At 41.7% G+C, this 22,677-nt stretch overlaps 1 protein-coding gene across 7 annotated transcripts in view; it reads right to left on the bottom strand.

Annotated features, from left to right (window-relative positions):
- Positions 1-2,065, bottom strand: part of Ntng1 (netrin G1) — a 337,207-nt gene extending 335,142 nt beyond the window's left edge. For 3 of the 7 annotated variants that reach the window (XM_075981568.1, XM_075981565.1, XM_075981567.1), the window contains exon 1: positions 1,003-1,905. The gene's annotated coding sequence lies outside the window, so the exon portion shown is untranslated. Of the gene's footprint in view, positions 1-1,002 lie in introns of all 7 variants that reach the window. The other 4 variants (XM_075981566.1, XM_075981570.1, XM_075981571.1 and 1 more) reach the window with 4 other exon arrangements.
- Positions 2,066-22,677: the final 20,612 nt, after the last annotated feature.

Here is a 22,677-nt window from a genome sequence, read left to right as displayed (position 1 = left end):
TCTCTCCTATGAATCACTTAATTGGATATTTTGGGCCCAATAATATTCGGTATTATTTGTATTATATATAGATACCCACAGATCCGTAGCGGAGAGAAACTCCATGTCTCTAGCCGAATCCATCAACTAATAATGAGAAACCAGTGGGGGAGAAAAGGCTCCCACCAGCTTTCCAAAGCGGTCTTTCCCTCCTTCCACGTTCTTCCCTCCCGAGCTGTACACTGTGTGGTAGTAACGCTTTAATCTCACACCAATAAAGGAGATTAAAAGAGGGGACTTCAAAAGCTCTCCACAGGGCGAGCAACAAGGCAAGTTTTTATTTATTATTTTTCCCTGATGAGAAAACTGAAAAAAAGGAAAATCATAATTAAAAAAAGAAAAGAAAAAACGCCTGTGCGATGCGTGTGGTCAGGTGTGTGTGTGTGGGAGACTGAGCGCGCGGCGCGTTGCGGGTGGGTGGATGGAGGCTCCGGATGCAACAGCCAGCGACCCAGTGCAAGGCGCACGCCAGGGATGTAGTGTGGGTGTGAGCGGTGAGGGCTCCGGAGTGCGCACAGGCTCCGTTGCCTCCTTAAGGCGCTTTCCAAAGTTCCTCGCCCACCCGGATCTCCCCTCCCGCCCTCGGCGGGCACCACGGGTTGGCAGAGGAAGGGATGGCGGGAGGGAGGGAGCTGATGGAGAGGGGCCACCCAGAGAGGCGCGGGTCGCTGGAGTCAGTCAGTTGCACTTACCCGGGCCCCCCGCTGGCCCTTGCCGGGCGGGAGCTGAGCCGTCGGCGCGGGGCGGCGGCCCTGCCCAGCTTGGTCCCGCGTGGGGCGGCGACCGCAGCTGCGAGGACCCGCTGGCAGCGGGTGGAATGGGAACGTGGCGGGTGTGGACCCGAGTCACCACTACCGCAGCCCCGGGGTCGGTCCCCCGTACTGTAAGCGTCCTGCGGGCCGCGGGGAGGAGGAGTCCACGGCCCCAGACCCCACGGCGCCCGGCACCTCCCGTCCCAGTTACCTTGGCCTCGCGCCCCTGGGGCAGCCTCGTTGAGCGTCGCCCCCTTTCGGAGCCGGGACCCGGACAGGGGGAATTCCTTCCCGTTGACGTTCTCTTCCAAAATGCAAAAGATCAGTGACTTTGACAGGTAGATGAGGGGGAGGGAGAGGGGTGGGCGGAGAGGAAGGGAGGATGAGAAAGGTGCCTCTCCCTCCAAAAATACAGTGGGATTAGGAACCAAATCGCCGCCTTCCGAGGTCTCACCAGCCGTCTCCTCTCGCAGTCTCCCCGCGCCGCCGCCACCGCCACTTCTAGCCTTAAACTTTTACTGTGGGTTTTTTCTCTCTTCTCAATTTCTATTCCTTTCTTCTTTCTTTTCTTTTAAGCCGCAGAACGATTTTTCCCCCGATCCCGGGGGATCAGAACCAGCGGCCGGGCGGTTCTATCCCGCTTGGCACCGCTTTCATTTTATTTCAGATGAAGATGTTGGATCTTTTTTTTTTCTTTTTTGTCAGAAGCGACATAAATCAGGACAATTAGCCTTGGCGCCAAGAAGATCCTCTCGAAGCAATTTCGCCCGGGTTTCCTTCGCGCATTCCTCCACTCAAGTCAGAAATGTCACTGCACATAGCGTTGATGGCTGCGAGACGCGACGCACCCAAAGTCCGTTTGATGAAATATACATGGCCCCAAGATGCTTCTGGATTGCGGTTCGCCGCTTCCCAGCCCCCGCCCGCGGCGCCCGGCTGGGACCCTGCTCCCAGCCCGCAGCCAGCTCTCGGCAAACTTAGGGGCGCGAACGAATTAGCGAGTGAGCGCCAGGGGCCGGCAAAGCGATGAGCGAGGAAACAGCCCCGGGAAGCCGCAGCCCTCGGAGGGGTGGCGTGTTCTTCTCACTTAAAAAGCAGATCTTCTGCAACTGCCAGCGAGTGGAAGGATTGCAAAAACCTTATACTACCTCGAGACCTGGGCGCTCCGAGCGGTCCTAACTCCGTCCCGCTCGCTGATTCCACTGCTGCTGCTCTGGCCACCGCAGCCACCGCTGCCGCCATGTAGGGACCTCGGGGTACTGGATCAACAAGACCACCCACACTCTTCTCTCCCACCTTTGTTGATCTACCAGAAGCGCGATTTCTACTGGTTCTCTTTCTACCCCCACAGTTCTGCTCCCTCCCCTTGCTCCCTACAGGGTTCCCAAGCACAACCCCTTCTAGCTAACTGGGAGCTTGGTATATTTTTTGTTTTAACTTGACAATCAGTTTGCCTAGCCAGAGCTCCCAACCTCTTTGGTGTGAAATTCATCCCACTTTAGAAAGCTGAAGTTCAGGTAGGAGCTTCCCATCACAGGTGTCCTTGGTTTTCCCTGATGGCAGACAAAAGCCACCTGGCCCCAAGGTGTCTCAACCTCTTCAAGGAGTCCCCCTAGATAGTTGCTAATGTTACATGCAAACCACCCTGATTTACAGGAAGAGGCAGGGAGAGGTTTTAATTTGAAATAAAAGGACATTGCAATAGGGAAAACACTGATCTCACAAATGCATAACCATCTCAATGACAGCCCACAAAGCCGGGCTTTTCCTAAACCGTAAAGGGAATAAACCACGGAAGAAAAGTGGGCATGCAAGGGTAGATGACAAGCAATCCTGTCTCTTGTCTTTCAAGGAGTTGAGGGAGGAACTGAGAAGAAAGTGCTTGCTCAGGCTGATGGAGGTAGGAGGAGAAGGTGCTGCATTTTTGGAAGACTGGAGTAGGGATGTCCACTCAGTGTAAAACAACAGGTCAGAAATGGGTACCTGCGAGCATCAGGTCACTAGCTGCACACTTCATACTGAAGGCATGGAACCGAGATTGGTAGGAACGTTTTCCAGACATGGCTGGGAATGGTGTCCGGGGAGAGGGTATGTGGTGAGAGGGCTACTAAATTGAGTCCTGGACACAAAGGAGGCTGGCACCTCCCTCCCATCCAACACCTGGGCCTCTCCTGACCACTGCAGAAGACATGGAAACCACCCTCTGTGGCTCTCAGAGCTACAGTCTGAACTTGCTCCTCTCTGTGCCTTTCTCTTTGTTCTTTGACCCTGAAATTTGAAGAAGGAGCCTCACCTGTGGGGGATGCAGCTGTTGGGAAGCCTACAGCCTTGGCCAGCTCTGCCTCCAGCCTGTCTCCTCTAGGTCCAAAGCACACTGATGTAGAAATACTACCCACCCCCACCATCCCTCTCTAATCCCAGAGCCCTGTATTTTCTTGAGGTGCCCCTATATTCAGCATGACTGATAGAACATCCACAATGGCCTTCTCACTTCTTATTGGCAACTGGCCTGCACCCTTGACCACTGACAGCTGTCAGTCTTTCTTCTCACTGCACTTTGCAGTCAGGTCAAAGGAGCTCTTACTGAATTCTCGGTTTTGGCATCAACTGACGCTTCAAGGTGTTTGTCCAGTAAAGAGAAAGCATATTTATACAGAAACAAGAGAATTCCCTCCAGAGATATATCAGGATCTTTGAAACATTAGCCTTCACAGCTAACCCCTCCTTCCATTCAGATTCCTGTCTTCATCCCAGGATTTTGGCTTCTTTTGAGATGTCCTTTGTGAGTTACAGACTTCCAACTACTTCTTAAAACAGACAACAGCCCCACATAGAGCTGCTGGGGACCATTTCATGTCTCCCATGGAAAGAGTAGATCTTCCAAAGTTGAATTTTCTCTCACCCATCAGCCTGGACTTTGCAGAGACTTAGAATATCACTAACTGAGCTCTTGGATCTGTACTCTGCAGAGCACATCAGACTCCTGAGAGACCTTTCAGCACCTAATTCAGTCTTGTTCTCCTGCCTTTCAGTGGGGATAGAGGGAAAAGAGATTTGGCTGTCAGTAGTGGCATTTTGTTGTGTTTCTCCATCTTTGGGTGGATGTGACAACCCAAATGGAGAATCCATGAATGAATACATGCATTATTAAACTTGCTTTTCTGAATATATCTTTTCATATTTGTATATAGTAAGAGTCAATCAGAAACTTGCTTCCAGCATTTCATTGACACATTGGGAAACAATATAGGACACATTTTACTTTCTGCCTTTAGCAAATATATACGCACATCTATATATTTAGCTTTCTTTGGACAGAATGATTTTCTGTTTTTATTTAACCTTTCAGCTCTACTTTTCTTTCTTCTTTTAGAGGTGAACAGTTTGATCTTTTAGCTGTCTGGCTTCAGCTCTCTGGCTGGTTTCTATGTAGCCCTCATTCTTCTTCCATTTAGATACCCATTTATTTGTAATCCTGTTAGAGCTCTACCTGTTGCTCGTTTTTCTGGGTTAGTCGCTTTAGAGAGCTGGCAGGGTTGTGTGAATGCTTGTAACTCCAGCATCCCAAACTGCTGGTGATGGCAGATTTGCAACTTACCTGGTCCAAGAAGACATTGGTCTTTTTATAACGACTGTATAGTACCAGATATAGAGTAAATACGGATAAATGTTCGTTGCTGGTGTGAATAAATTTTGGCCATTCTCGGATTCTACTGAAGTCTTTCAGGTAATGGGAACTAACCCTCACCTATTAAATTAAGACTTAGACTTGGAAACATTCAAATCAGGTACATCCGGGATTTCTGGTGTCTGTAAAAGTAATTCCACACAGTTAATGGCTTATAATAATAACAAAAAGTGTTTTTCACTGGTCAGGAGGACAAAAGAGATTGGAATGCCAAAAGAGTTGGGATCTAGTTAGAGGCCTCGTGTATGTTTGGATGCCTAACTCTGTGAATTCTCATATCGTGAGAGGGGGCTAGTGAGCTCTGGACTCTCTTTAATAAATGAACTAATCGGTAATAAGGGCTCCTCTCTTGTGACCTAGTTACCTCCTCAGTTCTTCACCTCCAAATAGCCTCAAACCATCAAGGTGGGAATTGGAATTTAAACATAGCACATGGGAGCAGACAGAAAAATTTAGTGGGTGGCCAGCAGCAAGATCTATTTGAATAATTATAGGCTATGCCATAAGTGCCTTCTACAGTTGCGCTTGTACCCAATAGAAAGATCCACTGGCAGTTATCAAGCCGTTTGCTCTTGCCCACCTTCCCCTGTGTACTAGGGGGCATGTTTGTTACAGAGCCCTTAGCAGTCTCATTTTGACAGATGTTGAAGCTCCCTCTCCTGGAGCTCTACATGCTTAAATCTTTTGACATTTAAACCCCAAACAAGCTCTAAACCTTTGTTCTGGGCTCTATCATTAGGGTATGCTGGCATTGCCCTGTTATAGTATTGTAGATGTACCCAGAAAGCTCTGTTTCAATGCTGCGCGTTTAGAAGACAGTCTGGGTTAGTTTCTCTCAGGGCTGATAACAGACCAAAGGAAGTTCTTTATAATATCAGACAAGTTTCACTCACTTACAGAGTACTGTTACTGAAACACAAAGATGGAGCTAATGGTGTAAGCCATTTGGTGGCTAAGGATTGATGCCAGGAACGTGACCGACAGCAAGCATGTGCTTTTAAATGTATGGCACTGAATATAAAAGTTTAGAAATAATAAAATTTGTGATTTCACAAAATATAACTTTGGATTTCTTTTAAGATAAAACTGACTAACTTAAAAATATCTCTATTCTAATCTGAGGATGCCAGAAAGCTTTTTATAGTGTTGTTATTTTTATTTACCCTTTCTCATTCATAGCAAGCCTGTAGTGATCATCCCTTAATTACTTCTCATCCATTTCTATAAGGGCATTTATTACATGCTGCTTAAGGGCGTCAATCACTTTCATAAAGTCAGTTTTTTCTACTTCTTCTTGATTAAGGTGTTCCTGTCCTCCTGTTGTGAGGTCGCTGGGTTCTGGTGGTTTCATGTTGTTTTTCAGATTGTTGGGTAAATTCTTGCATTGGCACCTGCCCCTCTCTTCCTCCGAATGCTTCCCTATGAATCTTCTTTTACAGGATCAGGTCTCCTTGCCTATTGATGTATCTTCCCAGTGATGGCTCTCCTGGTGCTCGAGTGATGTCTCTCCCCAATGATGGCTCTCCCCAATGATGGCTCTCTCCAATGATGGTTCTCCCCAATGATGGCTCTCCTGGTGCAGAGATCAGATCTCCATGCTGGTTGGGTAGCTTGTAAACAAAGCGCCTACCTTGCTTGCTGCAGGCAGGCTATTGAAACAAAGGAGCTCCCGCCTGCTAGGTTGCCCTCAGGATTCGGCCCCAGTGCCCCAAAGAGGGAAGGAAGGCCGATCATCCCTTAATTAATATATGATGTTAGAGATTTTCATTCAAACAGTTAATTTGTTGAAACCAGGATACACCGAGATCCCACTGTTCACTCTTTATTATTGGTTTCTTCTTTGCTCCTTCCCTAAATTATTTCTTATTTTTAAACAGTTTATTTTTCTTCTAAATATATAAGACAAGTATAACACCAGCAGATTTAGATTATTCTATGAACTTTACAAACTAGGTAAGATTGTGGGAACTGTTTCATTATGTTTGGTTTGCCTGCCTAAGGCAATTAAGCTATTTCTTAAAAAGATGGGATCACATCATTCATTTGGTATACTGGCTGAAAACATTCACTATCAAGAGTCAGCAGCTGTGAACATTTCCTCAAATGAAATTCTCGTATTTCCAGTTACTCAACAACAACAACAGAAAAGCATCTTTATAAAATTGAGAAGGACAGTACACGGGGGGTGGCTGAGTAACTTCCATCATCTACTTAGGAGATCCTTCCACCCATCCCATCCTAATAGTCATCCTAGTCAGTGTACCTCGGTGGAATTCACAGTCCTTCCTGGGGCAATCCTGGGTTCTGAAGTAACTACCAAACTCAAAGACAGTGCTCACAAGTCCCCTTGGAAGGAGAGTTGGGCAGCTACCAGTGATGTGCAGGAAGAGTGCTGAGACTTAGATTAAAGGAAGGAACACTGCAGCAGGGGTAAAAGTACACAAGCAACTCTGCCTGGCCGGTGATCCAGACAGGAATGGAGGACAGCATCATGCCTTTGTGAGATGGCATGTAAATATAGAACAGAATGCAATTGTGGACCAGCTCCTCTTCAAAAAGAAAGCAAAAACATCAATGAGAGTACCCATGACGTGAACTATCCCAACTGGGATAAAGAGGTTCGCAGCTGCCCAGGAGAAAGCGGGGATCACATGGTACTGTCTGGTTTGAGGTGTACTTTATCCAGATGTGTGTTCCTTTATGGGGCGGTCCAAGACAGGGTTTCTCTGTAGCTTTGGAACCTGTGTGAAACCAGCCCTTGCAGACCAGGCTGGCCTCAATCTCACAGAGATCTGCCTGCCTCTGCCTCCCCAGTGCTGGAATTAAAAGTGAGCACCACCACTGCCCGGCCTTCCTTCTTTTTTTGAATTCTTGCTCCTGAGTGTAGTTTGAGGTTTGCCATTCTTCAATCTCACTACTTTTGGTACATCTTTACTGCTCCATCCTTCAACTTGAATGGAAGCTGTGGGTGGGAGCTGGCTGCGGGCTTCTGGTGAGTAAGGCCGATTCATGCCAAGTGGCCTTTACTTCCTAGTGGGCTGCCTTCTCCTTTTGCAATAAGGTTCCCACTGCTGAGAAAGTGACTAAGTCTCTTAAATCCTGCCTCCATTTGTAGGGCAAAGGAACGAAAGCAGAGGCATTATGAAGCCTTCTTACTTCAATAAGCCAGCAAGACACCCAATTCTCAGTTCTGTGAACTCTGAAATCTCACAGAAAATAACATAATGGTCAGATTCTTATGATCTGACAGGATTTATTTCCTGTTCTCTTCCCCTGTTCTTATTCTCCTTCCTCAGACATGAATTTCATGTCTACTCTGTATTAGAGACTGCAGTGGAAATAGGATTCCTATGACAGTCTCTTGAGTGGCTGACAATATATTTAAGAAAACAAACTTGTGAACAGAGAATGACACATTGCCACAGGAACTGAATTTAAAAAAACCAGAAGAAACAAAGGAGTTCCAAAGGGAAAGATACACCATCCTTATCGGGGATCCCGGACAAAGCTGGATCAACTGGGTGATTCATGCAGTGTACCTCAAAGAATAAGTAGCTATCCATTAAACACAGAGAAATACAAGACTTCATTTTGATCAAGAACTAAGGAGAGGAAAGTCAGGAATATAACCTGAGAGAAAGTATTTTGGGATTCCCAAATAATTTGTTATTTATACATAACGATGCTGACAACACATAACAATGGCCCTTGTGATGAACACTTGTAACCATTTTAACAACAAAAACCGATAACAAGAGCTGAAGGCAATAGAAGCGAACAGCAAGGAAACAAATGCTCTTAGGCCATTTCAATTAAAGCCTGTGAATATGGATATGATTTTCTACTTATGAGCTAAAATTGACAAGTTCGTATGTCTCCACCTAACATGATTAAACACTTCCCACTCAGTTATTAATAATGTGCATTAAGAACAGAAGACTGAAAGCCCCAAAGAACCTTATTTATCCTATACTTGCCTTTAGAGTACATCATGTGCTTTGATTTCTAAGAGTAGGCAATATGGCTTCCTAATGAAGTTTTGCTCTTAGATTGGTCTTAAAATTGGTTGGATTTTCCTGGAAAAGCATCAGAACCAAAACAATGTGACTGAGGAGCAGACTAGAGACTAGAAAACTAGCATAAGCACAGTAGATATGGGGGTCAGATAATTCTGTCCCTGTCACCAGTTAAGCCACACACAAGAGGACAGGCTCTGCTCACTCTCCTGCTTTGCCTTCTGTCATCTTAAGCCCTCATGCATCATCTCAACTCCATCTTAAAGAAACACTACTAGCTGGTCATGGTGGCATGCACTTTAAATCCCAGCACTCATGAGGCAGATGCAGGCAGTTCTCAGAGAGTTTGAGTCCAGCCAGACCTACATAGAAAATTCTAGACTAGTCAGGGATGCATAGTGAGACCCTGTCTCAAAAAAAAAAAACCCCAAAAAAACAAGGAACAATAATTTCTTAAAATTTAAAACCTTGTTTGTTGAAACAAAAGAAGAAAATATTAAAATAAAGGAAGTGATGCGAAAAAAACGAAATAAAATTAGAAGTCGCTTGTAGTGAAAGGTAATGGCAATTAATTGACAATAACAGTAACCAATGTTTCTTTAAATCAATACAGAATTCAAAGCTCCTTTTGTCATTTGAAGTGGAGAGTTAGTTGGGCCCTTACCGAATATCTGACAGAAAGGCGGGAAGCTACATATACTAGCAATGTGGCTAAAAATGGAATCATCGTTTGTATATATTACCTGCCCTCCTCACATATTTCCATGGTCATCTTCATTCACAACCTTCCATTCTCTTGATAGCTATGGAAAATGAAACTTTGGAATCACCCATTTCATCAGGCTGAAGTTTTATCTGCTCCTACTACCATGAAGGCTGAGTCTGCAATACAGAAAGAACACACACACACACACACACACACACACACACACACACCTGTACTGCTGTGAGGATCTCACAATAAACCTTATGTTAAAAACTGATAGGCAAAGAAAGCTGGATGTACAAGGTTCCTTAAAATAGTTCAAAGTAAGGTGGGAGGTAGTGGCGCACGCCTTTAATCCCAGCACTCCAGACACAGAGGCAGGCGGATGTCTGTGCAGACAAGGCTACCCTTGTTGTCTACAGAGTGAGTTTCAGGATACTCAGGGCTACACAGGGAAACCCTGTCTCAAAAAAAAAAACAGAATAAAAAAAATGTTTAGAAGTATAACCTTTAACTTTCAAAAGAAAGGAACAGATTGAATATGCTTATCTTGAAATCTACAAAACAGAGGAAGAGATAGATATATTTTGAGGACTTTCCACACCCCCCAGAAATTCTAACATGATACAGGAGAACTGAACAAGAACTATGAGTCCCAGCTTGTGTTCTAGAACGTTCTCACTGTGTGACTGTATGTAAGTCATTTCACTCCTTCACTTTCTCAATGATGAATTAGGAGTTGAACTTGATGAATCAAAGGCAGGCCACGGGCTTCCTGCATCAGGAGGACCTTGGGGTCTGTTACAGAGCAGGTTGCTGGGCCCTCCCACACGAAGTGAGTCAGCATCCATCTGAGTGACTCCTACTTAATCACAACAAGATTTGGGCATCGCAAGCTTAAACTATGCTTCACATTTTTGTATTTATAATCTAGTTTTGAGTTTGAGATTAATTTGAATGAAAGCTAAGATACAAAGAAATCTAGCCTTCATAACCTTGGATAATGGATTGATTATCTGATTTTTAAAGTTGTATATAGGTTTCTATATATTAGAATTAAGAGGGGTATAAGTTTGACTCCCTGAAAGATTAGATAGAAAAAGGACAAGGATTTTGAGGTCATATTTTTTTAAACACTGAAAGAAATCTGTGTTTGCCACATAATACAATTAATTTGTAGCCCTGCTCACTAAGGCCCAGTTTCTAGAATGTACGTATTAGCTATAAGCTGTCGTGATCTCTCTTAGAAATTTATTCCTAGACTAGTAAATACCAGCTCCCTGCAAACTACCCTAAGATCCAGTCAGGAAATTCTAAAAGCCTTTTGCACATTTTGTTTTGGTTGAGTTTTTCTAAATCAGCCAGAGATTATTAGACTTTCTTCACCAGTATTAAAGAAGATATGTATGTAAAATACCCTTGTAAATTACCGCTGCCAGACTTCCACACAGATCAGAGTCTCAAAAGCATTTCAGAATTAAAAGTCAGTAAAGTATGTATGTGTATATCTAATTTATTATACATTTATAAATATATTTTCATATTTAAAAGTAAAGGTGTTGTAAAACGTATGATACACAGGGAAGTGTCAAAGTACAGAGCTCAAGCACTTGATATAAGACTTTGCAAGTGTACAGCTGGCTTAACTTTTTCTCAGTCTCATTTCCTCAGCTGTGAACCAGCAATAATGGGAATAAAGTGGAGAATCCTGTGGGCCTGTTGTGAGGATTAAATGTGATATTTGGTATTTAAAAAGATGCTTTGCAATTGTTTGTTATGGTTTATTTGCTACATTATGCTACCAAACCTGCCATTAGTCCTGACATTTCTTAATTTTCTTAACAAACATTTTAGGTCATCTAATGTGCAAACACTGCCTCAAGTACTCTCTGAAAAACAGATTCAGAAGTATCAGATATTGTGTCTCTACTCAAGAGCTCATATTTTACTGGAGGCCTCGAAAGGTTTATATCACACAGTGTAAGTGAAGCCCACTAAAACACAACTACCATTCATGTTCTGAGCGAGGCACTGCTTCCCTGAAGCAGGTAGGACAGTTCTAGAGTTGGAACATAAATCATGGAGGGAGTTCATCAGGAAACAAGGCAGATTCGGAGGAGCTGGTGTTGGCAATCCATTCTCATGATACTGTAGGCAAACTCTAGAGTGTTTGTAATTAAAGATTATGTTAAAGCATGCATGACATACATTTCAGAAATTAAATAAACCCATAGATCCATACTCATTGAATTTCCCAGGGAAGAGTTTGAAATATATCCAGGAGATAATATAAGTCAGATAAAGTTCCAAGTGAACTTCCCATTATTCCTGTTTAAGCTGAGGACAGGGGCCTGAGGCAGGATAATCCAGCGAATTATGCTGTACCTCTGTAAATCTTTTTTTGTTTTTTTTTTTTTGTTTTGTTTTTCGAGACAGGGTTTCTCTGTGGCTTTGGAGCCTGTCCTGGAACTAGCCCTGTAGACCAGGCTGGTCTCGAACTCACAGAGATCCGCCTGCCTCTGCCTCCCGAGTGCTGGGATTAAAGGCGTGCGCCACCACCGCCCGGCTCACCTCTGTAAATCTTGAGCCACGAACTTGAGTTCTGATCTTTGACACATCCTAATACATTTGATAACATTTTGTAATAACTTTGAATTAAACACATGGAAATATATTTATAAATGTGCACATAAACTTAATTATCACGAATCACATGATATATTTTACAAATTTATCTGGAATTAATATTCATAAAAAATCAAAGTAAAGAAACATTCAATGCGATGACAGTGACATGATACTGAGATGTCTCACAAAATTTGTTTCTAGAAAATAGCTCTAAATAAAATATTCTTTTAAAATAATTTAACAATAAAAAACAGACTCATGAAAGCCCAAATATTTTCATTTTCATTCAAGTGTTCAAAATACACAAAGTGGTTATTAATTTCATCAACTATGAATTGAATGCATCATATGTGCGCTATTTTAGGAACCTGAAGCTTACTGATGAGTAAGATGAATTCAGCTAAATCAGCTCATACTCAGTTGGGAAGCAAAGGATTGAAGGAACAAATATAATAAGTAAATGACCTATTACATTTTCAAAAGAAATATATACGTAAGTGAGAAAACGCAGGGTAGGATAGGAGGTATTTGGAGGGATAGATTTAGAGTGGGTTGCAAACTGAAATGAGGGTTCAGCGTAGACATCACAATGCAGGGGCACTGCGCAAAGCCTTAAGGCAGAAAGAGAGTTGGGGCCATGAAGTAAGAAAACATGACTTCTCTAAACAGAGGAAACAAAGACACAAAAGCACACCTGGGCCTCACGGGCATGGGAGAAGAAGCCGGTGTGGGTAGAGATTAAGAAGAGTGTTTTAAAATTTGCTGGAAATGTATAGAAAATCACTTTTGGGATTCATGTTTATATACCTCTTTAAGGTGTCATCAAAATTGGATCTTGGGTACATGTCATATATAGCCACCCAGAAGCCAGGTACTAGGGAAAAGTGTATGTATCTGAAAGACTCAACAACATGTATGTAAACACACAATACACAATTATAAAACATGGAGAATGGTGTGTATTAATTTTTTACTTATGATGTTGACTTGTATTATTAAGTTTATTAAGATCATTGATTTTGCAGGACTTGAAAATGGCTCTTCTGGAGGACCTAGATTTAGTTTCGGGTATTCACATGCCAAACCCCAAACTGTCCGTAACTCCAGTTCCAGATGACCTGATGTTCTCACACAAACATACATGCCAGCAAAACACCAGTGCACATAAAATATAAACAAATAAATTATTAAAAATATAAGATTTTTTTAAAAAATCACTTTTTTTCTGGAGATCTCATTTTGTTATTTTTTCTCTTTTTAATTTTTTTTTCCCACCATCATTAGCGATGACGGAGTTTTTTTAAGACACTTATAAGATACATACAAACTATGGTTCCTCCCCACAAAGGAGCAGGAGTGAGACTGAATTGGAAATAAAGCTTAAAATCTTAAAATGTGCATCATCATGTACTTGTACCACCAATGTCCCCTAGGTTTACTAGTGGATTTAAAAAAAAAAAAGAGGGATCATTTAGCACAGGCTAGCCTAGAACTTGCTCTGCCAAAGTATGACCTCGAACCTCTGATCCTCTCTCTTTTATATCTCAAGTGCTGGAATTACAGATGTATGCAATCATAATCTGCTTTCTGCTATGCCAGGAGTGGAACCCAGGGCCTCATGCATGCTAGGAAAGCTTGATATTTGCTACACTTCTTCCTGGATTGTTTTCCATCTTATCGATTGAGGCAAAGTCTCTTACTTGAACCCAAAGCTCACTGATTCAGCTAATCTTGCCAAAGCATTCCTGAGACCTCCCTTTCCACATGCAGGGATTCCCTGTGGGTCATCACCCCACTTGTCATTTATGTCTCTGCTCAGGATTCAAACTCCCTTCCCCATGCTTGGATGTTGAGCGATTTCACCATGCCATTCACGCAGACCAATGACGGATTTCCTTATATATAAAGATAATTACTGCTAATTAATTGTATCATTTCAATATGCTGAAAGGATAGTTTTTGATAAATCCTGTGTGAGCTGGAGAGATGGTTCAGTGGTTAGAACATTTGCTGAGACACAGTTTATTTTCCAGTACCAAAATTGGATAATTCACACCCATAGCTCCAGTGCCAGAGGAATCCAAAACCTAACATCTCTGCCTCTGTGGGCACCTGCACTCATGTGCCCATACCTATGTGCAGACAAACATAAAAAGAATTTAATAATAACAAAGATATTGAAAATATATTACTGAAATTAAAGACAAAACTATATTCACATTTAATAGAACATCAGTAAGTATTATTCTGAACTTGATAAACTCTCTTTTTGGGGATTATTTCCAGTAGTGGCTTAATTCTGCCATGGGTTACTACTGCAAATAGGAAAATCCAAACAATCTCCACCCTTTCCCAGAGTTCCTGAAAGAATTAATTTGTCATTACCATATGCTTGAAGGTGTGAGGAAGAAGCTGTTCATCACAAGTGACGAAAACGGCTTAGAGAGGGAAGGGAGGTGGGTGTGACCGGTTCACACCACATCGTACATCATCTTCTTTTCACAGACATACATGCAGACAAAACATAAATAAATCTCTTTTTAAAAAGTCATCTTATTTGAAGTAAATGATCTTTCCAGTTTTTCGGTTGCAACAGCTTCCTAAAAGGTGGAGGCTGATGCCACAACTCGTCTGCAAAGCTACATGGGGGTCCTCAGGATGCTCTGGTCCTGCCTTGCTTTATAACATTGTTCACTTGAGGAGCATGTCAGGATTTTGTCCTGCTTAGTAGCAAATGAGTATGTCTCCTAAAACTGGTAACATTTTTACAGTTTGATGTAGCTTCTGACAGAGAGATTTGCAACTTGTGTCATCAAGAACCACACCTTGGAGTGCACTCTGCCTCTGTCATAGGTCTCCTCATCACATCTTCTCTTCTGTCCTATCCACAGACTTTCGATGACAGTGTTCCCCAGCCTGTTAAAAACATATACATAAACTTTGCAGGAAACATCCTTAAGGGAAGGCATATTCTTTCCTCATCCCTGTTCTCCTTCCCCTTAATGACAGGCATGAAATCAGGAGCTAAAGCAATCATCTTGAATTACCTTGGAAGCCAGAAGCAGAAGACTACAAAGTTAACAATAAACAACCCTGTCTAAAAGACCACCATATCAGCCCTGGGTTGCTGTGCTCAAGCAGTGACATGGAGTTATTTGAGGATTTGTTGTAGTTGGGCAAATGTAGCTCAAAAGATACAACTTCTCAGATGTCGTTCCGGAATTTGAATAAATCACTTTCAACCAGATCAATCATCTCCTACCTGAATTATGCCACACCATGTCTCCACGACTGATAGTAAAAATAATGAGAATTTGGGAGCTGGGACGGGGTTCAGTGGGGAATGTGCAAACTTAAATACTGGAGTTTGGATCTCTTCACATAAATCCTGGGAGGAAACTTGCCTGTAACTGAGTGCTCAGAAGACAACAGGGGGGTCTGTAGAGCGAGCTGACTGGCCAGACTAGCTGAAAAAGTGAGCCCCGATTTCAACAGAGAGGGGCTGCCTGAGTTTAGCCCAAGCAAGCTGATTCCAAAAGCAGTCTTGGACCTTAAGTCAGATGTGTACACACGAACAGAAGCATAGCTGCACATAAATGTGTGCTCACCCATGTGAGCATGAATACACATATACCATGCATACATGAAGAAAGTAATAGAGATAAGAATTCTACTCAAAATTATGGATTGATGTTGGTGTTTGGATTTTCCAAAACACATTGCAGTACAATGTGTCCTTTTTACTCTCCAAATTCTCTTAAATTCATTTCTGTCTAGTTATTACTCTTTAATAAAGGTATATGATAATGAAGGGAAAACTAATAATAGCTTTTAATAATGATATCATTCTAGATTCTGAATTTAAAAGATCTATTAAAGGAATAGTTTAGTCTATTAAAGGAATAGTTCAGTCAGCAAAGTGCTTGTGATGCAACCATGAACCCCTAAGTTTAATCGACCCCCCAGAACTAAAAAAAGTCAGATATAATGACCTGTGCTTTTTATCCAAATGCTGGGGGGATAGAGACAGGAGATTTCCTGGGACTTGCTGTCCAGCCAACCTAGACTCATTTCCAAGCTACAGGCCAAAATAAGATGACTCATTCCTAGTCATGATACTGGCTTCCATATATATATATATATATATATATATATATATATGTATAGTGCATGACCACCTGCACACAAATGTACTGGTGCACAGATAAATATGCAAACATGCATGCATACATATACATGTACATCCAAAACATGAATCAGAAAGTATTTGTCAATGAAACATAATATTGAGCTACTTCTGTAGCCTTGTTCATTGTTCATTTCACCCTTGTCTACAGACATATTCTCATTGAAGTTGTACCTATGTGGTGAACTGTAGAGTTGTAGACCATGTCATTAATCACAGCGGCCACTGCCAATGACCAGATTTCTATTAACCTGATTTTTCATACTGTGGTCTTCATTTGAGCAGGTTTATCCAGCAAATGTTAAAGGGAAGTTCTGGGAGACTGAGTGCAGAGGAGTCAGCTTAAACTCCAAAGAGAAATATGTTCATCTTTAAATTCTGCCATTGACAAGACCATAATTCTTCTGGGTAATGTCTTTGGCTGTCCTCAGTCCATATCTATGAAATCGGATAACAGCATTTCACAAGCACAGTTCTTGTGTTTCATTCCTGGTAGGCACTCAACAAATTTTGGCTACTAGTTGTTTCTAGAACATTTTGATGTAAGACTGCAGTACATGAAGATTTTTGATTCCTGCTAGTGAATAGTTAACTAGTGTCAAAACTGAGGATGTTGCTGGCCTTGCTAGTGAAGTTAAAGCATTCAGTCCTTTTGAATTACACTTAGTTAGCCCTCCGTGGAGTCAACCAATTACAGAGTAAGAAATATTTAGAAAAAAATATATTCTCATTGAGTATGTAGGCTGTTTTGATAGTATTATCAATTGAACAAGACAATGTGCCAATTATTTATAGGATATTTATACTGTATTAACAGTTATCAGGAATTGAGAGATGGTATAAAGTATGCAAAAACTTGTTTACAGGACCTTAAGTAAGTAAGTACTATGCCATTTTGCAAAAGGAACTCCAGAATCTGAAAAATTTGGTGTTCTGTAGGGGTATCTACAATCTGATTACACAGATGGGTACCCAGAGTCAACTAACAGTGAGGTTCTGGGGAAGAAGGCAACAACCTTCAGCACTCAGAGTCTGTTCTCTGTTTCTTCTCTCCTTGAGTGAGCCAGGAGACTTCTGGGACCTTGGGTTCCTGTGACAAGAATGTCTTTGAGTTAGCTAAGTGTAGTGGCACAAGTCTGCAATCAATCCTGACCCATGGGAGGCAGAGGCAGGAGGATTGCTACAAGTCCTTCACCAGCTTGGTCTACACAGTGAGTTCCAGATTAGCTAGGGATACATAATAAGACCTTCTCAAAACAACAACAACAAAAGAAAAAATGCACAGAAAAGCTGCATCTCAGCCCATTTAGACACGCTGAGGATCAAAAGCCTCTATAATCCTTCCCATTTCTGATTAGGGTATAGACAAGGAAAAGAGGACGAATGACTTACGCTGTGAGCTCCCCATGTGCCTGGTCAATATCAGACACTCGTGACATTATGCAACACCATTCTTACACCTGCATATTTTACACAACAGTCTCTTCTCTACTAAGTCGCCTGCCTTGCCCTGCCTGCCCTGCCTGCCCTGCCTGCCCTGCCTGCCCTGCCTGCCCTGCCTGCCCTGCCTGCCCTGCCTGCCCTGCCTGCCCTGCACTGAATGATGAAGTTATAGCTTACTGAATCTGGCCCTGACTGTCTTCAAATCTCCAGTCTTACAGTTCAGTGAATGTTACCCTTTTCCCCAAAGGAGCCTCTCTCTTTCTTCCTCCTGCAAAATACCCTGGGATGCCTGTGCTCTACAACGCCTCATAATTGCAAATCCTATAATTCCACCTTCTTTAAGTGTCTGGATATAAAACTTACTAAGCTTTTTAATGGCATAATAAGTCATTCTCAAAAAAAATGTTCACACTGTGTTTGACTCATCATGTAGGTTCTTTGAAAAGTGTAAGATACACAGAGAGTAAATTTGTATGTAATTTGGGCTAAGAAGTGAAGAATTGGGTACTTACAATTTTCTATAAGCACTGTTATTTTTTTTTCAGTAAATGGCTGCTTAAAATCTAAATACTCATCGGTTTATCATTTTTTAAAAAAATTCTGATTATGCAACAGAACACAAATGAAACAATTCAAAATCCATGCTGTGTTGAAAGAAGAAAGAGATTCAGCAAGCACAATTGAGCCCCACAGGAAACACAGTTACAGACATGCCAACAGTGGAGTCTTGAGTACAAAACATTATTAACTTAACTCCATTTTAGTCTTTCTGGACTGGCTAGGCAATCAGCATAGCAATATGTAACACTTATCATCCTTCGTTTGTACCACACATATTAAGTTCAAAGTTCAGTGAGTCTCACACTGATTTGGAGGGAGGGAGGGAGGAAGGGAGGGAGGGAGGGAGGGAGGGAGGGAGGGAGAGAGGGAGGGAGGGAGGGAGGGAGGGAGGGAGGGAGGGAGGGAGGGAGGGAGGGAGACAGAGAGACAGAGAGACAGAAAGACAGAAAGACAGAGACAGAGAGAGAGACAATTTCCTTGTACCAAGATTTTCCACTTCTTTTCTCTCTTGGGAATGTCAGTTTGGGCAGACTTTATGTGATTGTGCTGAGACTCGGCTAGAGTAGCCTTCAAGTGTCAAACCCTGCTTTCTACTTAGAATTCACCATTATCTTAGTCATATTCGGAAAGCCTCTTTCCGGGTGACCAAGAAATGTTGTATTTGGTTGCAATTTTTTGTTCTTTGCGTATGTATTTGAACAATGGGATAAAGGGAATAGCGGACCCTAAGGAAAGATCCCATCTAGCTAAGTTTCCAACTTGTGGAAAAGAATTAAAGAAAAGCTGAGAGCCAGCACCCCAAAGGCATAGGAAGATGGATCTCTGAGTTTGAGGTCAGCCTGGTCTACAGACTCAGTTTCAGGACAACCAAGCTTAAGCAGTGAAGGAAACCATCAAAAACAGAAATCTGGTGAAGATGTAATTGAATGAGGGGATCATGTTCCAGCCCCAGTAAGCAGCACAATTTGGCAGCTTCAATCACATAGTTAAGGCTTTAGAGTTAAGAAAGGGGTTATGGAATTTGCCTCTATGATTAAGGAAAGATGCTGAGGCCAGGTGTGTGTTGGGGTCTCCTTGAATGGAGGTCTAGAGAGGTCATTTGTATGAAGCTGTTAAGTTGAAGCTTGGATTGCCTTGGAGACCCCACCATGTTAGGCATCCCAGAGTTCTGAGATACCTGCAGAGGAGAGCTGCTAACAGGGAGTAGAACCAGCCCAATCGAAAGAAGTGTGTTGCAGTCAACAAAGCTGAAAGGAGCTGGAGATGTGGAGAGTGTTTTGACATCAGACATGGAGATGCAGAGTTTGGAGTTTGCCCAGCTGTTTTTTATTCTTGCTTTGGTCCAGCATTTCCTCACTATGCTCCCTTTCCTCCATTTTGGAATGGCAATGTATGTCCTGACCCATTATACACTGGAAGTATGTGATCTGTTTTTTTTTTTTATTTTGATTTTACAGGGGATTACAGTTAAGAGACGGCATGAATCTCAGACTGAAGATTAGATTTTTAAATAGGTTTGAGACTGTTAGAGACTATGGGGGACTTTTGAAGGTAGACTGAATGCATTTTTGCATTATAATATGGCTACTAACTTTCGGCAGGGAGGGAGTGGAATGTGTTGGTTTGAAAGAAAATGACCCCCAAAGGGAGTGTCACTATTAGGAGAAGTGATTGTTGAAGTAGGTGTGGCCTTGTTGGAGGAACTGTGCACACTTTGAGGGTGGGCTTTGAGGTCTTCTATGCTCAAGCAACACCTAGTATCACAGTTTGCTTTCTGTTGCCTGTGAATCAAGATGGAGATCTCTCAGCTCCTTCTCTAGCACCACATCTACCTAGCCGATACTTGACTAAACGTATAAAACTCTAAGCTACACGCAGTTGAATGGTTTCCTTTTTAAGAGTTGCTGTGGTCATGTCTCTTCACAGCAATAGAAACCCTAACAAAGACAATGGTTTTCATGAGTGTGAAGTTCCCAGTTAGCCTCTCGGGTGTTATGAATTTCAAGCAAGAACAGATGACTCATCTATACATCTAAATGAAATTGTGGGGGGCCCCACTTCCCTTCCATGCTCTGCAACAAATCAGTCTCTCAAGCATGCAAGGGCACAAACACTATAGAACGCTTTCTGATATCACTTGATTTATTAGGAACTAATTTCAATTCTTCTTAGCTTTCTCCCAAGCTTTGATTTAATTACATAAATTTTAACATCTGGTGTGTGTGTGGGTGGAGTGTGTGGGGGGGGAAGAATCACTTAAAGATATATGATATGTGCAAATGAAAAAATAAAAAAGACAGTAACTTTTCCTTCTGCTAATCTGTTATTCCTGTTTGTGCTATGGAAGGTTCCTACTCAAACAGCTCCATATCTAGGTAGGCATGAGTGCCTACACTGGGACTAGCCTTCTGTAGTTAATAGTTTTATTTTTTAATGATGAAGTCAAATAATTACAGACCTGTACTTTAAGCTTATCTTAACAACCACTACCACCAACAACACTGAGTGAAATTTTTCCTATGCTAAGTGTAGCTCTAAGCCTTTTATTAGTATTTCCATCCTTAATTCTTCTGGAAGCCCTCACAGGGAAAGTCGGGGTGTGAGACAGCCGGAATGTGGCCTTACTACCCTGCTGTATGTAAGGGTTCACTTACCCAATAGCTACTGCAAGTGGCAATTGTAATTTTGTCCCTCCTGCAACTGTGCAAATGCAGTCAGAGATGCTACAATGGCGGCCTAGATTTGAGTTGCCTTCTGAAAGAAAAATCTCATGATTTCCCCCCAGTTCCCTATTTCTACCACTGTAACCACAATTAGTTATATCTTTCACCAAACCACTGAAATTGCCACCAATGTTCTCCTCAACATGCTTTTTCTGTTCAAGCTCCTCCCAATGATGACAGACGAGGTGATCTCATGAGTATATCTAACTGTAGGTGAGGTTTTACTTAATAATCCTTGGGCTCCATCTTGCTTTGTATGTAAAAACAGAATCTTTAACATGTTCTATCAGGAAGAGAATGCCCTAGTGCCTGACTGTGCAGTCAGGGTGACCTCTTAACACTTGGCATCTTGGTTTATCAAATACGTAAAGAGAGAAAAGAAATGGGGACATCGTGTCACCCAAGTTACTCTCCAAAGAGAAGCCTGATATACACAGGAGCAGATATAATTGACTCTTTGGTTCTGATCACACACTGTCTGATTCAGACTGTCCTTTCTAAATGTGTACACTTGCCCCAACTGCTATACTCCTATAAATTGGTGGCTCGAAACAGGAAATGTGGTTTTCTAGCACCTTTGTATTATAAAAGCCAGTTAAGTTCCAAGTCCACAAAAGTGTAATTTGCCTAAAAAAAAAAAAAGAAATTCAGTAGAAGCACTATACTTGCTCATTTGAGAAAATAAAAAAATATGTGACTTGACAATATTTGATAAAATAATACATGTTCATATTCTTACTAAGCACTAGGTATACAGTCAACATTTGGTGTATCCTATTTCTTGCCAGATTTATTAGGTAACTACTTTTAAAATTCCCATTCTACAAATTAAAATATGAGTCACATTTCAATTCTAGTGAGGGAAAAGTAATTCCAGTTGAGGTAAGTAGTATTCTAAGTTCTGTAAGGAAAAGCATGTTCTCATGCCCTGTACATTTTCTTTAACAAGAGTAGAATACTCACCAAAGTTTCAATAACTTCAAGGCCCATTTCTTTCTCCCTATTTCATACTTTGAAAAAACCCCAAAAATAATCACTTTCTAATTAAAGATCTGATGTTTGTTGACAGCCTTTGAAAACTGTCCCATGATACTGCAACAGTCCCAGCTTTTAATGGAGTTATAGTTCGCAGTGTGTAGTCAAATCTCTGGAAGCCACTGTTCTGATTTACTTGTTCAACATTTTCAGCTCAGGTTTGAATAACTGATAAAAAAAATTAAAAAGCATTTATATGGTCAAAATATCCACAAAATGTAGAGTCCTGTTCACTGTGATCCACTAGGACGTAGTTTCTCAGAGTGCGTAGAAGTGATAGCCGTGCATTCTGTTCCAGCCTTGTATCTTTTCCTGTCATGCTGGAAAAGATACATGAGTGTCTTATAATGTGTGGCCAATATCTATTGAGCTTCTTTTGATTGTAGAGGCTTAATTAGATTTCATATGTTAAAAAAGATCACAACTTGTATTATTAATATTTGAGCAACTGCGAAAATATTAAGCTAAAATTTCAGACAGCATCGTTGATTCATTTTCATCTCTTGCCTTTGTCGTTTCACACTTCACCGAGTATTTGGCTGGGGTCTGTTTGACTTGGAAGAATTTTTAAGATGTGTTTTCATTGTATACAATGGTTTTCAATATTAGATCAGCAAATGAAGGGATTTAAATACACGTTTTACTGAACATATAAAGTATTTTAGATTCAATAGGATCCTCGAATATAAATGGAAACCTCCTAAAGATGCAGAAGTCTTGGACTATGAATTACTACAAGCAAGGTGTATAATTGAGCAATGTTTATACACTAGATATTCTCAGTGTGGATTGTAACCAGGGAAATATAGCGTCTAAGCCGTTCATTTCACCTATTGTCCTGTTTTTCATTCCACACTATTACCTCCTTGCTGTTCTTCAAGTAAATATTATAAACTATGT

This window comes from Microtus pennsylvanicus, chromosome 7, assembly GCF_037038515.1.
Source record: "Microtus pennsylvanicus isolate mMicPen1 chromosome 7, mMicPen1.hap1, whole genome shotgun sequence".
NCBI classification, from domain to species: domain Eukaryota; kingdom Metazoa; phylum Chordata; class Mammalia; order Rodentia; family Cricetidae; genus Microtus; species Microtus pennsylvanicus.
Note: the sequence above shows the minus strand (reverse complement) of the source record. Positions and strands in the feature narration are given on the sequence as shown.